Source organism: Monodelphis domestica, chromosome 1, assembly GCF_027887165.1.
Source record: "Monodelphis domestica isolate mMonDom1 chromosome 1, mMonDom1.pri, whole genome shotgun sequence".
In the NCBI taxonomy this organism is placed as follows: Eukaryota; Metazoa; Chordata; class Mammalia; order Didelphimorphia; family Didelphidae; genus Monodelphis; species Monodelphis domestica.
This window is the reverse complement of record NC_077227.1, coordinates 353,376,263-353,391,616: the sequence shown is the minus strand read 5'-3', so window position 1 is coordinate 353,391,616 and position 15,354 is coordinate 353,376,263.

The window sequence follows — 15,354 nt, the reverse complement described above, 5'->3', positions numbered from 1 at the left end:
GACTAAGGATCCCATGAAATTACTTTCCTTTTTGACCTTGGGCAAATAATAAAAAAACAACTCCACCAACTCTTATTTTTCTTCCTAAGAAGCTGTGAGCCTTTCTTCTACTTTACTGCAACTTCCTTTTGTCCTTTGGTTTCATTTTTAGCAAGTGTGCTAACATCATTATGATACTGTTTAATACTATATATGTATACTCATGGTTACTGAAAAAGAATTTCATATTTAGAATACCAATAGCTAAATTGACATTTGAAGGTTATTTTTAAAACCTGGATTTGTATTGTCCTCTGCTGTATTTTCAGTTTCTCTCCTATTATCACTGAAGAAGTAAAAATGAGTGGGTGATCAGGGGTGAGAGGACCAGGGGAGCAGTGAGAGCCAGTTTATATTTTCTTTGCTTCATAGATTGCCCCAGTGAAAAGAATGAGACACCAAATATCCAGTTGACTGGTGAAGAATGTTTCTGTATTAAGCTACACTGATACTTGGAGAACAGTCATAGTCTGTTATCAGAATATAACTCAAAGTCTTTGCTTTTTAGACCCTGAGGGTCATGTCACACCATGAAGAGGCATTGGAGTAGGACTTTGGAAGATATTAAAGTTATAAATTGACAATCTATTTCCAGCCTTCTTTCAGTAATAATTGTATGTCTTTCTTTTAGGATTATTGTTAGAAATTGAATATTGTCGTTAAGAATTCTATTCATGATATAAGAATCTTTCCTGACAGATTTATGCATCTGTACTGACAGAAATTTCCCCAATAGCCTATGTGTTTCATAGGCACCATTAAATAAATTTACTACAAAAATCATTGCTTCGCAAGTGGGATTTAGTTTTCAAGGCACATTAAAACTAGTGCATACAAAACTCAGGGAATAATATCAGCACATTTGAGATATGACTGGCTTGGTAAAGTTCCTTCTAACAGATGAAAGTACAATTACTTCAGGACAGATAGTTACTTTTCTTCTAGCGGTTTCCCAGGACAGACACATCTTCCACTGGCTTTTCCAGTTTGCAATGTTCCGAACAGCCAATTCTTCCTTAGGTACCAGTTTGTTGCTCAAAAGTAAATTTCATCCTTACTTTTTCATTTAAAAGTTATTGAAATATTTTGCTTTTTTCATGACCTACATTTCCATATTTCCATATATACATATATGCATATGTATGTATATATGTACACAAGCATGAGTCCACCCTCCTAAAAACATTCATAATGAATAATAATAATTTTTTTAAAACAGCTCAACAAACTAACCAACACATTGATCAAGCCTAACTTCATAGAAAGTGTTCCAAAGCCATAGTCCTTCAAATCTGCAAAAAAGGGAGAAAAGTTCAATCACAAATTTCTTCTCTAGGGCTAAGCCTGGTCATTATAATTTCTCAGCATTAAGTTTTATTTGTATAGCCATTTACATTGTTGCAGTAATGTATATTGTTTTCTTGGTTCTGTATTACTTGGCATTAGTTCCTGTAAGTCTTCCCCATGTTTCTCTGTATTTAACATCTTGTATGTGTATTTAGTCATTCCACAATCAGTGGACATCTATTTTAGTTCCCATTCTTTGCTACTACCAAAAAAAGTGCTTATGTAAATATGCAGAAAATTAATGTTGAATTGGGATATTATTGAAAAATCGTTTTCCCCTTTCCTCCACCTCTTAGAATAAGAATGAAACAGTTTGATTTTTTAAATTTTATAATATTTTATTTGCTCATTTCCAAGCATTATTCTTTAAAGACAAAGATCATTTTCTTTTCCTCCCCCCACCCCCCATAGCCGATGAGTGATTCCACTGGGCATCACATGTGTTCTTGATTCGAACCCATTGTCATGTTGTTAGTATTTGCATTAGAGTGTTCGTTTAGAGTCTCTCCTCTGTCATGTCCCTTCAACTGCTGTAGTCAGGCAGTTGCTTTTCCTCGGTGTTTCTACTCCAACAGTTTGTCCTCTGCTTATGAATAGTGTTTTTTCTCCTAGATCCCTGCAGATTGTTCAGGGACATTACACCGCTACTACTGGAGAAGTCCATTACGTTCAATTATACCACAGTGTATTAGTCTCTGTGTACAATGTTCTCCTGATTTTGCTCCTCTCGCTCTGCATCACTTCCTGGAGGTCGTTCCAGTCTCCATGGAATTCCTCCACTTTATTATTCCTTTTTGAACAATAGTATTCCATCACCAACATATACCACAATTTGTTCAGCCATTCCCCAATTGAAGGGCATCCCCTCATTTTCCAATTTTTGGCCACCACAAAAAGCGCAGCTATGAATATTCTTGTACATGTCTTTTTCTCCATTATCTCTTTGGGGTACAGACCCAGCAGTGCTATGGCTGGATCAAAGGGTAGACATTCTTTTATCGTCCTTTGGGCATATTTCCAAATTGCCCTCCAGAATGGTGGGATCAGTTCACAACTCCACCAGCAATGAATTAATGTCCCTACTTTGCCACATCCCCTCCGGCATTCATTACTTTCCTTTGCTATCATGTTAGCCAATCTGCTAGGTGTGAAGTGATACCTCAGAGTTGTTTTGATTTGCATCTCTCTGATTATAAGAGATGTAGAACACTTCTTCATGTGCTTATTAATAGTTTTGATTTCTTTATCGGAAAACTGCCTATCCATGTTCCTTGCCCATTTATCAATTGGAGAATGGCTTGGATTTTTGTACAATTGATTTAGCTCTTTATAAATTTGAGTAATTAAACCTTTGTCAGAGGTTTCTATGAAGATTTTTTCCCAATTTGTTGTTTCCCTTCTGATTTTAGTTAACTTGGTTTTGTTTGTACAAAAGCTTTTTAATTTGATGTAGTCAAAATTATTTATTTTACATTTTGTGATTCTTTCTATGTCTTGCTTTGTTTTAAAGTCTTTGCCCTCCCAAAGGTCTGACATGTATACTATTCTGTGTTTACCCAATTTACTTATGGTTTCCTTCTTTATGTTTAAGTCATTCACCCATTTTGAATTTATCTTGGTGTAGGGTAAGAGGTGTTGATCAATTCCTAATCTCTCCCACACTGTCTTCCAATTTTCCTAGGAGTTTTTATCGAATAGAGGATTTTTGTCCCAAAAGCTGGGATCTTTGGGTTTATCATATACTGTCTTCCTGAGGTCGCTTGCCCCCAGTCTATTCCACTGATCCTCCTTTATGTCTCTTATCCAGTACCAAATTGTTTTGATGACTGCTGCTTTGTAATATAGTTTAAGGTCTGGGACTACAAGGCCCCCATCATTTGTGGTTTTTTTTTCATTATTTCCCTGGATATCCTTGATCTTTTGTTATTCCAAATGAACTCTATTATGTTTTTTTCTAAATCAGTAAAGAAAATTTTTGGGAGTTCCATGGGTATGGCACTAAATAGATAAGTTTGGGTAGGATGGTCATTTTTATTATATTGGCTCATCCTATCCATAAGTAGTTAATGTTTTTCCAATTGCTCATGTCTAGTTTTAGTTGTGTGGAGAGTGTTTTGTAGTTGTGTTCATATACTTCCTGTGTTTGTCTCGGGAGATGGATTCCTAGGTATTTTATTTTGCCTAAGGTGATTTTGAATGGGATTTCTCTTTCTAGTTCTTGCTGCTGAGCTGTGTTGGAGATATATAGAAATGCTAATGACTTATGTGGGTTTATTTTGTATCCTGCAACTTTGCTAAAGTTGTTGATTATTTCAATGAGCTTTTTGGTTGAATCTCTAGGATTCTTTAAGTAGACCATCATGTCATCTGCAAAGAGCGATAACTTGGTATCCTCCTTGCCTATTTTGATGCCTTCAATTCATTTATCTTCTCTAATTGCTACTGCTAGTGTTTCTAGTACAATGTCAAATAGTAGAGGTGATAATGGGCATCCTTGTTTCACTCCTGATCTTATTGGGAATGCATCTAGTTTATCCCCATTGCAGATGATATTAGCTGATGGTTTTAGATATATACTGTTTATTATTTTTAGGAACGACCCTTCTATTCCTATGCTTTCTAGTGTTTTTAATAGGAATGGGTGTTGTATTTTATCAAAGGCTTTTTCTGCATCTATTGAGAAAAGAGGTTCTTGTTGGTTTGCTTGTTGATGTGGTCAATTATGTGGATGGTTTTCCTAATATTGAACCAGCCCTGCATCCCTGGTATAAATCCTACTTGATCATGGTGGATGACCCTTCTGATTCACTTGCTGGAGTCTTTTTGCTAGTATCCTATTTAAGATTTTTGCATCTATATTCATTAGGGATATTGGTCTATAGTTTTCTTTCTCTGTTTTTGACCTGCCTGGTTTTGGAATCAGTACCATGTTTGTGTCATAAAAGGAGTTTGGTAGAACTCCCTCTTTGCTTATTATGTCAAATAGTTTGTATATTATTGGGATTAACTGTTCTCTGAATGTTTGATAGAATTCACTGGTGAATCCATCAGGCCCTGGGGATTTTTTCTTAGGAAGTTCTTTGATGACTTGTTGGATTTCATTTTCTGATATGGGATTATTTAAGTATTCTATTTCTTCTTCTGTTAGTCTAGGCAGTTTGTATTTTTGTATATATTCATCCATATCACCTGAATTGGTGTATTTATTGCCATATAATTGGGCAAAGTAATTTTTAATGATTGCCTTAATTTCCTCTTCATTGGAGGTGATGTCCCCCTTTTCATCTTTGATGCTGTTAATTTGCTTTTCTTCTTTCCTTTTTTAAATTAGATTGACCAGTACTTTGTCTATTTTGTTTGTTCAAAGTACCAGCTTCTTGTCTTATTTATTAAATCAATAGTTCTATCACTTTTGATTTTATTAATTTCTCCCTTAATTTTTAGGATTTCTAGTTTGGTTTTCTGCTGGGGGGTTTTAATTTGATTGTTTTTGAGTTTTTTTATTTGCATTTCCAATTGATTGATCTCTGCTCTCCCTAGTTTGTTAATATATGCACTCAGGGATTTGAATTTACCTCTGATTACCGCTTTGGCTGCATCCCAAAAGGTTTGAAAGGATGTCTCGCCATTTTCATTTTCCTCAATGAAATTGTTAATTGTTTCTATGATTTCTTCTGTAACTAAATGATTTTGGAGTATCATATTGTTTAATTTCCAATTAGTTTTTGATTTGGTTTTCCATGTACCATCACTGATCATTATTTTTATTGCCTTGTGATCTGAAAGGGCTGCATTTATTTTTTCTGCTTTTCTGCATTTGTGTGCCATGTTTCTGTGACCTACTGTATGGTCAATCTTTGTGAATGTGCCATGTGGTGCTGAGAAGAAGATGTATTCCATTTTATCCCTATTTATTTTTCTCCATATGCCTATTAATTCTAATTTTTCTAAGATTTCATTCACTTCTTTTACCTCTTTCTTATTTATTTTTTATTTGATTTATCTAAATTTGATAATGATTGGTTCAAGTCTCCCACTAATATGGTTTTACTGTCTATTTCTTCCTTCAATTCTCCTAGTTTCTCCATTCGAAATTTCTTCTCCTCCCCTTCCCATGTGAATCTTTGGGTGAGAAAGATTATTCTATTTGGTTTCTCTTTTCCCCTATTTACATATTGCGTTTTCCCCACATGTTAATATACATAGATTGATATAAATGTAGTCCTTATAGAAGAGAGTTTGAGTGAAAGAAAAAGATAACATTTTTCTCCTTTTCCCTTTTCTTCATGTTTATCTTTTCATATATTCCATCCTCTTTGTTTTTTGATATTGAACTTTCCACAGAGCTCTGGTCTTTTCTTTGCAAAGACTTGGAAATCTTCTATTTTGTTGAATGCCCACACTTTCCCTTGGAAGTATATATAGTCAGTTTTGATGGGTAGCTGATTCTTGGTTGAAGGCCCAGCTCTCTTGCCTTTCTGAAAATCATGTTCCATGCTTTACGGTCATTCAGAGTGGAACTTGCAAGGTCGTGTGTGACCCTGATTGGATTTCCTTTATATCTAAATTGTCTTTTTCTGGCTTCTTGTAAGATTTTTTCTTTTCCTTGAAAGCTTTGGAATTTGGCAATTACATTCCTGGGAGTTGTCTTTTGGGGATTTAGTGTAGAGGGTGTTCTGTGAACTCTTTCAGTGCCTGTATTGCCCTCTTGTTCTAGGATCTCTAGGCAATTTTCTCTGATTATATCTTGTATTACGATGTCGAGTTTGCTGTTTATTTCTGGCTTTTCTGGTAGTCCAATTATTCTTAAATTGTCTCTTCTCCCTCTATTTTCCAAGTTTATGACCTTGTCAGTGAGATATTTTATGTTCTCTTCTAATTTCTTGGTCTTTTGGCTTTGCTTTATTAATTCTTGCTCGTTGTCTTCGAGTTGCCTAATTCTGACCTTTAAAGCCTGGTTTTCCTTTTCAGTTTGGTCAAACTGGTTTTGTAGATGCGTGAATTTCTTTTGCATTATTTTCCACTTTTCCTCCCAGAAGGCTTCCATCTTTTTGATCATTTCTGATTCAAATTTTTCATGGGTTTGTGGAGAGTTTCCATTTCCTTTGGGAGGTTTCAGAGCATTTGCTTGTGTTTCCTCTTCTATCTCCTCTGTATTTTGTATTTTTGCTCCATAAAATGTGTCCAAAGTCGCCCCCTTCTTCTTGTTTTTCTTGGAATTTTGAGGCTTATGTGCTTCTGTGGAGTTTGCCATCTCTATCTGAGTGGGGAGGACTAGATTTGGTGTTCAGAGGTTTTAGCCCTAGGCAAATTGTCCAATCTCCTCAGCTGTTCTGTCTTCCCAGGGAGACCAGGAATTGCTGGTGTTTCCGTGTTACTGCCTTCCTCAGTTCCCTCCCGATGCTTCTCCTTTGCCTTACTTCCATGTTCTGAGCCTGGCTTGGCCCTTTCTGCAAGGTGTTTGTTTCTGTGCCTTAGCTGGCCAGGAGAGCCAACACTCTGAGGGGGGAGGGGCCGCGGCTTCCCAGAGCTCTGAGGGCTTCTGGTAGGATTAACTTTCTCTGGGTTGAACTGAGTATGCCCTGAGGCAGGTACCTTCCCTGAGACTGGGATGGAAGGATCCAGCCAGGGGGCTGCAGGCTCCCCCCTTTTCTCTCTGTTTCCCTGCTGTCTGGGTGCCCCCGCGACTGGGTCAGGTTGTTTTCAGGAAGTGACATTCAGGATAGCCAGCCCTGAGGCTCTGAGGTTCCCTCTGCTGCCTTGGACTCAGCGCTCTGGGTTGGGGGGATGGGTCCTCGGACCTTCCTTCTGCCTACCCCTTAGGTCTGAGTGATCTCGGGTTCTAGCTTTTGGGGGGGCTATACCTTTTGTTCCAGGTCCAGGTCCAGGAGGAGGATTCCCTGTGTCTATGCTGTTGTTCGTTTTGAATTTCGGTGCCCTAGGAGCATATAGTTTGAGTTTGGTAGGGAAGGGTTTCCGGAGATCTGAACTTTAGCTTTCTCTAAGCCACCATCTTGACTGGAACTAGAAACAGTTTGATTTTAAAGCTGAGGCAAACAATTTCTCCTCCCAGGCTATGAAACTGGGCTAGGTCCTCCTTTTTTGGTCTAGATCTTTTACAGACTGGATAGAGACCTGTTCCTTATTTATCTGTGGGCAGGAACTCTCTTACATAATGAAGGCAGGTAGGTAGCTGCAATGTTGGGAAGTGTGAACTGTATGACCATTCTAGCAGTTAAATGGGAAGTTGTTTGGTGTCCTTGGGACATCCTACTTCCTATGATAAAGCAGTTCCAATTTCTGATTCTACTTCCTTAATACCTGTTTTCCCAATCAGAAATTCTTAGAATATCCTGGAGTTGGACCAAATGGTGATGTCATAAGGAGTCTATAAAATGATGGGGAAAAAGTCAGATTTTTTGACTCCTCTCTTCTGGCCACACTTCTCACTCCTCACCAAGCTTAGCTGCTCATTCATAAGACTCTGTTCTCTCTAGAGTAGCCTATTTGCCTGACTGCTCAAGCTACTTCTAATTTTTTGGCCCCATTAAAGTTTGTGGCATCTCTTTGTACTGAGGAGGGAGTCCACTGGCTAGTTAAAAATCTTGAGTGGCTATTAATAAATCAATATTAATATTATTAACTAATATTAACAATTAATATTAATAATAAAAATAGAGCCTCCAGAGAATTTCATCCATTATGTAAGGAATTAAAATTTAACTATCTTATGCCTCTAAAGATCTTCTAGCTATAGGTACATTCTATTTTGCACTTTTCTAAGAGGAAAGTATAAAAGTTAGAGATATGAGAGAAATAGCTAAAACCCATGTTTGCTAGGCACATTGACAAAAAGCCAATTAGGCAGCAGACCCCTTTGGCATAAGAGTTTACATTCAGAATAAATGTGTTCAACTCCCTTCAGGTCAATCAATTATACTCCAAAGTTCATTCTGGATCTTCTGATGCAGTGCAGGTTTTTTCAGATATCTTCATGACGCCTTCTCCAAACAGTTTATTTTCTTGATTCAAAGGGTTAGCCAATCTTCTTTTTCTGAAATCTTTTCTCAAAAAAAAATTAAATCTTGGATTTTATGAGAATTATACAATCCCCCCTGAGGAGGGTGTTGACCAACACTCATATCAACTCAGGATCCATTAATTTTCACTAAGAAAACAGCTTTATAAAGAACAGTAGCATAGTGGCTAATGCACATTCAAGAAGTACCAAAATCCCCAAAATCATAATAGCCCATTTAATGACAATAGCAAACAAACCTGCTATCATTAGGATTCACAAGAGTCTCTATAACTACTGAAGCTCATGGACACAAATCTTTCAACCTTGGCTGAGATATTTTTAGCAAAGTCTATTACTGCCATCATTCCAAAATTTGCCAGGAGAGCCAAGAAAAACCTCCATACTGTTGATGAAAATCTTTGGGGTCCAAATTGTCACCAAGAATCTAGATCATTCTGGTGGAAGGGTAGAATAACCTGAAGAATTACAAATATAAAAACCACCCAGAAGTTACTAGATTCATGCAAAATGCTCCCTCTCAAGGGCCATTCAGGGGTACCACACCCCATAGGAAAACCTTCCCACCTCCCATATAACTATGGGAGTTAACTATAGCCCATCATGGGGCAACCAAACCCCTTGGGAAACCTCCATCCTCTGGCATGAGACTGTAACAGTTGTAAAAGGCATGTTTTTATCTGTCCCATCCATTACAATGTGGAGGCAAGGACTTCAATAGTGAAAATCACTTCAGATGTTTCATTCATTCCATTTTTATAAATGCAGAGGAGGGTAATATAATAATGCTACAGCACTTCACTTCAGCTACTAAATGGACCCTTTACCTCTTTTTACAAACAACTCAAAGGTAGACAAATGATCAGTCAGAGGTAGTGGTGCTACTAGATATCTAGAAATCATTTCCGAAGGCCCCTTAAAATAAATTTAAAATTTTAGGTCATTAAATTTTCCAAAGGTTGTAAACAGGTTATAACCAGTTAAAGGTTTACATGAGTTGTTTATAGACTTTTACAATAGTATTTTCTCCATTCCAGTCATAGGGAGGTACATATAAAGACAATGTAACAGAATATATAGCTAATAGTCAAAACACAGTAACTTAAAGTAACAGAATGTAACAGAATGTGTTAGATTAGACCCATATGTGAACTTAACAAACAAAATTAAATCTTAAAACAATCAGCAAATACAACATATGTGACAGAATATAGGCACTGAATTCAAGAGCCCCCCCTTTCCCCTCAATTACAATGGCTGCTTTACAAAGACTTCTTCATTATTTAGAGGGGAAAAACTGAAACAGTTAGCAATTGAGTCTGAAAAGGCTTAAAAATTCACCTCCAGACTTTTTAAGGTTCCTTCTCTCTCCTGAGTATTATCATCCATTTAGATTCCTTTGGTCACACTTCTGGGGTTCCCCATAATGTGAACAAACCCCATATTGGATGTGTTTCAGAGACTAGGCAGACCAAAATGGCAAGGGGGTGTAGGGAGATAACCCCCCAAATCTCAGGATTACTTAAACTAATCTCAAGGCATCCAATCAGTACACCCAGGAACAGTGCTAAATATAGCCACTGTGAAATGTTCTCTGAACCATTTTAAGTAGAAAAGAAACAAAATTTTCCCAATTTGGGTTATGCCACTGTAGCAAGGGAAGTTGCAAAGAAGTTGCAAGGATTGATTGACAGCCCTCAAGCCAAGGATTCTGCAAGAGCTTGCTGGGTCAAGATTCTAATGGGGTTGGAACAGTTTTCAACTCTCTGTCTGAAGTTAGAGCTACACACTGAAGCTGTGACTCTGAGATTCTTCCTGGAAATACACCTTTCAAGCTGCCTGCCTTAGATTAACATCAAGAAAAGTCTGAGAGGAAGTTCCCCATTCATTCTGGTGGACAGAGTGATTTTGGAAGAGAATGTCTCCCTTTCTTGGATCTTCTAAGGACTTTACAACTGAATGTCTGCAGTCTGAACCACCAAGGAATCTGTGAGAATCTGGGCTCCCTGTTTGGACTTATCCTTAGTTAACTTTAGTTTAGTTTAGACAGGTGCTTAGTATAGGAACTTATTGGGTTAAGTATCTGGGTGAGTGATAGTCAGATAGTCAACCTTCCCCTTTTCTTCCCCCATCATTCCCTTCCATTATTAATAAACTTATTTATATAGTTGTGTGTTTTCCCTTTCCTATAACCTTTCCCCCTTTCCATGAAATTTCCTATAACACCATTCAGTATCATGCTTGGTTGTTTTTTTATTTTTAAAGTTTAGGACTTACCTTTCTTTATAGGAATTAGCTACTAATAGCTGGCTGAGGGATAGTTTAGAGATAGTAGAAGGTAAAAGAGATTATCAGAAGTCTATGAATACTTGTCATTTCTTTGTGGTCACAAAAATGTAAGGAATTAAAATTAAGAATTTGAGTAAAATATATGAAAATTATAAATAGTCTGGTGGTCATTGATTTAAAATATTATAGCTCAAGAGTTGAGAAATACAAAAAGAGGATAGAGAAGATATTTAGCCTATCACACTAAATATTGCTCCAGTGCTCAACTCAGACTGGCATAATTTGTTAACCCACTACCAAAATTAATCTCTTTCTCCAGAAGTCAGGATAGAAAAGCCAGATATTCACTCACCCAAGTTCCCTCCAAGAGGCAGTTCGAGCTGAAGAAGACAACCTGTCAAGGATAACTCCTGAAGCCAAGCTATAGTCCCAGAAATTCAGGGCTTTTATAGTGACTTCTTATCCCTTCCCTTCTTCACAGGGGCCAATCACAGCTTTCAAATTGTCTATCACTTTCCTGGGGGTTGGGGGTGGCAGTGTCTTGCCAGATTCACTTCTCATCCTCTGGAGGTGTAAACTATTATCAAAAGAGTCACAATTTCTTGACAGATTGAGTCTTTACCCACTTTATCAAATGACTTGTGAACACCCTTACTTAGTGTCTGGTGAGGTACTAAGTAGGGATACTAAAAGAAAGTCTGATTCACACTTCACATTCTGATGAGGTACTAAGTAGGGAGTACTTAAGTTATTGTTACCAAGTGTTAACTCAAAATAGAGACAAAGAGAATAAAGAATCCCCTTTTATAATTATAAATATTTCAGTATATAAGGCACCTTCCCTTTTATTATTGACATCCTTAGAACAAATGTATTATCAGTGGTATCTCTCAGAAAAAGCCTATAAACATTTGTCATTTTCTGGGATGATTGAAATAATGCATAGCTCCACCAATACTACATTAGTGTGTCTGTCTTTTCATAATCTCTGCAACATTGACTAGTAACACCTTTTTCATCTTTGGGAATTTACTGGATATGAAGCAAAAGTTCAGAGTCTTTATTATAATAATTATTCTTTGCATTTGTCTTATAATTAAAATTTTAAAGCTCTATTTTATATGATTATTAATAGTTTATAATTCTTCTTTTGAGAGCATTCATTTTTTTGATTCCTTATCTATTGGGGAATGGAATTTTCTCCTGTATGATCTGATAAAAATTCAGAATTAATATTACTTAGAGATAAATGGACACATACATAGTGGAGTGAACAGGCTGTAGTAAGAAAGAAGGCTATAACATATCAATAAGAAATTGAAAAATGACATGAGTAAAGTATATCATCAAGGAATCGGAAAATAGGAAGAGAAGATATATTGGTCACATGACGAAAGTGAAGAATGACAGGTGGACAGTCTGTGTTCTACTGGTATCTTTGAAATGGTAGAAGATAATGAAGAAGACTTGAGGTAGAGCCCCTATGTCAACTTTGTCATTGAAAAGATCAGGAATATGTTGGAACCAACTCTGGGCTGGCAAAGGTTGATTGTTAACTTTTCAGTATGAGCATTTTCATCTCAGAAATCAACAATGTCTATAAATTATGAATTGATTTATTGTTTTGTTGAATATCTAGAATAAGATAATGTTAATAATGCAGATTAAACATAAAAGGTTTTGTGCATACTTTCCTCCCCCTTATTTCTACTTCTCAGTTAAACCTTTATCAGTATACCCTTGTATTGTTTTTATAAACATTGCTTGAGCTCAGAAGGAACAGAGCTGAAGACTCAAAGAATGGAGCCATCAAAAGACTAGAGGTTATTAATTATAAAGATAATACTGATATTCACAATAGTAATAATTATTAATTTTGGGATTTTTACAGTGTTTTGAGGTTTTCAAAGTGCTTTACACTTGAGCTGTCATTGGAGCCACACTTCACTCTGTAAACTGTTCCCTGTGAAGATTTCCCCCAGTGGGATGGACAAGTCATTTAACTTTTGCTTGCCTCAGTTTCTTCAAGTGGAAAATGGAAATACTAATAGCACCTACCACACAGGATTGTTATGAGGTTCAAATGAGATTATATTTGTAAAAAAATCAATTAGCTCAGTATCTGGCATAGAAGAGATACTATATAAAAGCTTATTCCCTTCCTTACTTGCTTACCATGGCACCTCAAATTCCATTTTCACTACTTTGAAATTATGGATATGCTTTCTAGATATTTACTTTAAAATGCAAATAATTCTATAGGAATTAACCATTATGTGGTTACCAACTTCTAACATCTTAGTGTGAATTAGTCTATCATTTGATATTAAAATCATTTTGAGGGAAGGTAGCTAGGTACTTTTATCTCTATTTAAGCAAACAGTGAGCAAGCTAAATTTCAGAGAGGGGAATGAAGTGATTGACCCAGGATAATAAAGTAAATAGAGGCAGCTATGGGGTACAGTTGGTAGAACACTAAAGTTGTCAGAAAGACCTGGGTTCAAATCCATCCTCATATCATTATTAGCTGTGACATCACAGGCAAGTTACTTAACTTTACTCCGTCTCAATTCCCTTATCCATAAAATGGTGATAATAACATCTAACTTCTAAAACAAGGATAAAATAAGAAAATACATAAGCATTTTGTAAATCTTTTTTTTTAATCCTTACCTTCTATCTTAGAATCCATACTGTGCATTGGTTCCAAGGCAGAAGAGTGGTAAGGGCTAAGCGATTGGGGTTAAGTGATTTTCCCAGGGTCACCCAACTAGGAAGTGTCTGAGGCCAGATTTGAACACAGGACATCCCACCTCTGGACCTGGCTTTTAATCCACTGAGCCACCTAGTTTCCCCATGTTTTGTGACTCTTAAAGCACCATATAAGTGGCATTATTATTATTATTATCATAATCACTAATATATAACTATTGTAATAGATAGTAATTCTGAGGATATATTGATTCTGGATAACTAATGGATCAATGTTTACCTACCCTCCTCCCTCTTCCTCCCATTTTCTCCCTCTCTTCCTTCCCTCTTCAGAAGCCTTTCAGCTTCCCCCTCCCCCTTCTGCTGTTTCACTCAGTGTGAACTATGATGCTTTAGAGAAAATACTCTTTTCTCTTCTTTAACTCAAGTAAGGGTTTATTCAGGGAAGATAGAAAAGGTGGCGGATAAGGTAAGAGGGAAGGGGTTTTCCCTATTATCTACAGGGAGCCTTGGTTAGGAGGATATTGGGAGAAATGGCAATTCAATCACTCTTGTGAAATAGTCAGTCATAGAGATGTGAGGACAACTGTCTTCCTTCTCTTTCCTCTTCCAACCAGTCAGGTAACCTCAGCCAGTCAGCAAAAGCTTCAGGATCTCCACCAGCAGCCACCAGCAGCCAAAAACTTAGTCCAAAAGCCTCTCTGCCCAGTTCAGAATAAGTCCAGCTTATTCTGGCTTGGCTCCAACTGCTTTTTCTCAGTAACATTCCAATGGAATCTTCATTTTGATTGACAGCTTCTGTCTCCAACTTTTGCCCTCTGCATGCATTGTAAATTCTCTTCAACACTATGACTAGACCTAACTTTCCTGATGCCCAAACTCCAAGGATTTTACCACTAAATTCAGAGGGAGTAAGACACCAGAAGGGATATGGCTAAATTAATATAAATTCATTTCATAGTAAGTCGACAAATCATACAATTGTAAAATTCTCGAATTGCAAGGGGGTATCAAACATATATTGCTAGAATTGGAATGAGGTTTAGAACATAGGACACAGAGTTCAAAGCCATCAGAGATTTCAATTCATCTTTTCTATATATGAGGAAGAGGCTGGAAAAAGGTAAGTGAGGTGATCAAAGGCATACAACTAATTAATGGCCAAGGCAAGAATAGAGCCTATGTCCTTTGACTAAGTCCAGCACCTCCCATACTTACTGTATACCTTATAATGGGCAAGCTCTCAGGCCAGATGTTCCATTTTCTCATATGTGTCTCCTGAAGTAGAGTACTTATGTCCTATAGCATATTTCCTTCAAATTATTCATGAATTGATATTCATTTTTCTACCACTTTCTTCCAAGGAATATATCATATTTGACTATTTTACATATGAATTTGCATCAGATACCACCCATGCAGTTCAACCCAGTAATTATCCTGGTGAGTGGAGCAGCATTAACAGATAAACCAAGCAGTGGATGAAGTTGTAAAATATGCAATATCAATGAGAAGTACAAACCCTGCCATGGCTTTCCAAATATCATGTAAACTAAAGAGGAATATCTGTTTCCAAATAGCAACTATTCTGCCAAACAAGGGTTTATAACTTTTCCTGTATCAAGGACTCCATTAACAATCTGGTGAAGTCAATAGACCCCTTCTTTGAATCAACTCTAAATAAATAAAGCAAAATATATAGGATTGTAAAGGAAAACGATCGTCAAAACTTTTTATAAAGTTCATGATATCAAAGCTGAAGAACCCTTACTGAAGTGGAAGGGGCACTGCGATTTAGAGTCAGATGGGGTCTTAGCTTTTTACTTATTCATGGTATTTGCACTGCCTACAGAGCTGTTGAGAGGTGTGACTTTTAAACCTTAAATTCTGTGTACATGAATTACAGTTTTCAAAGTTGTGTGTGTGTG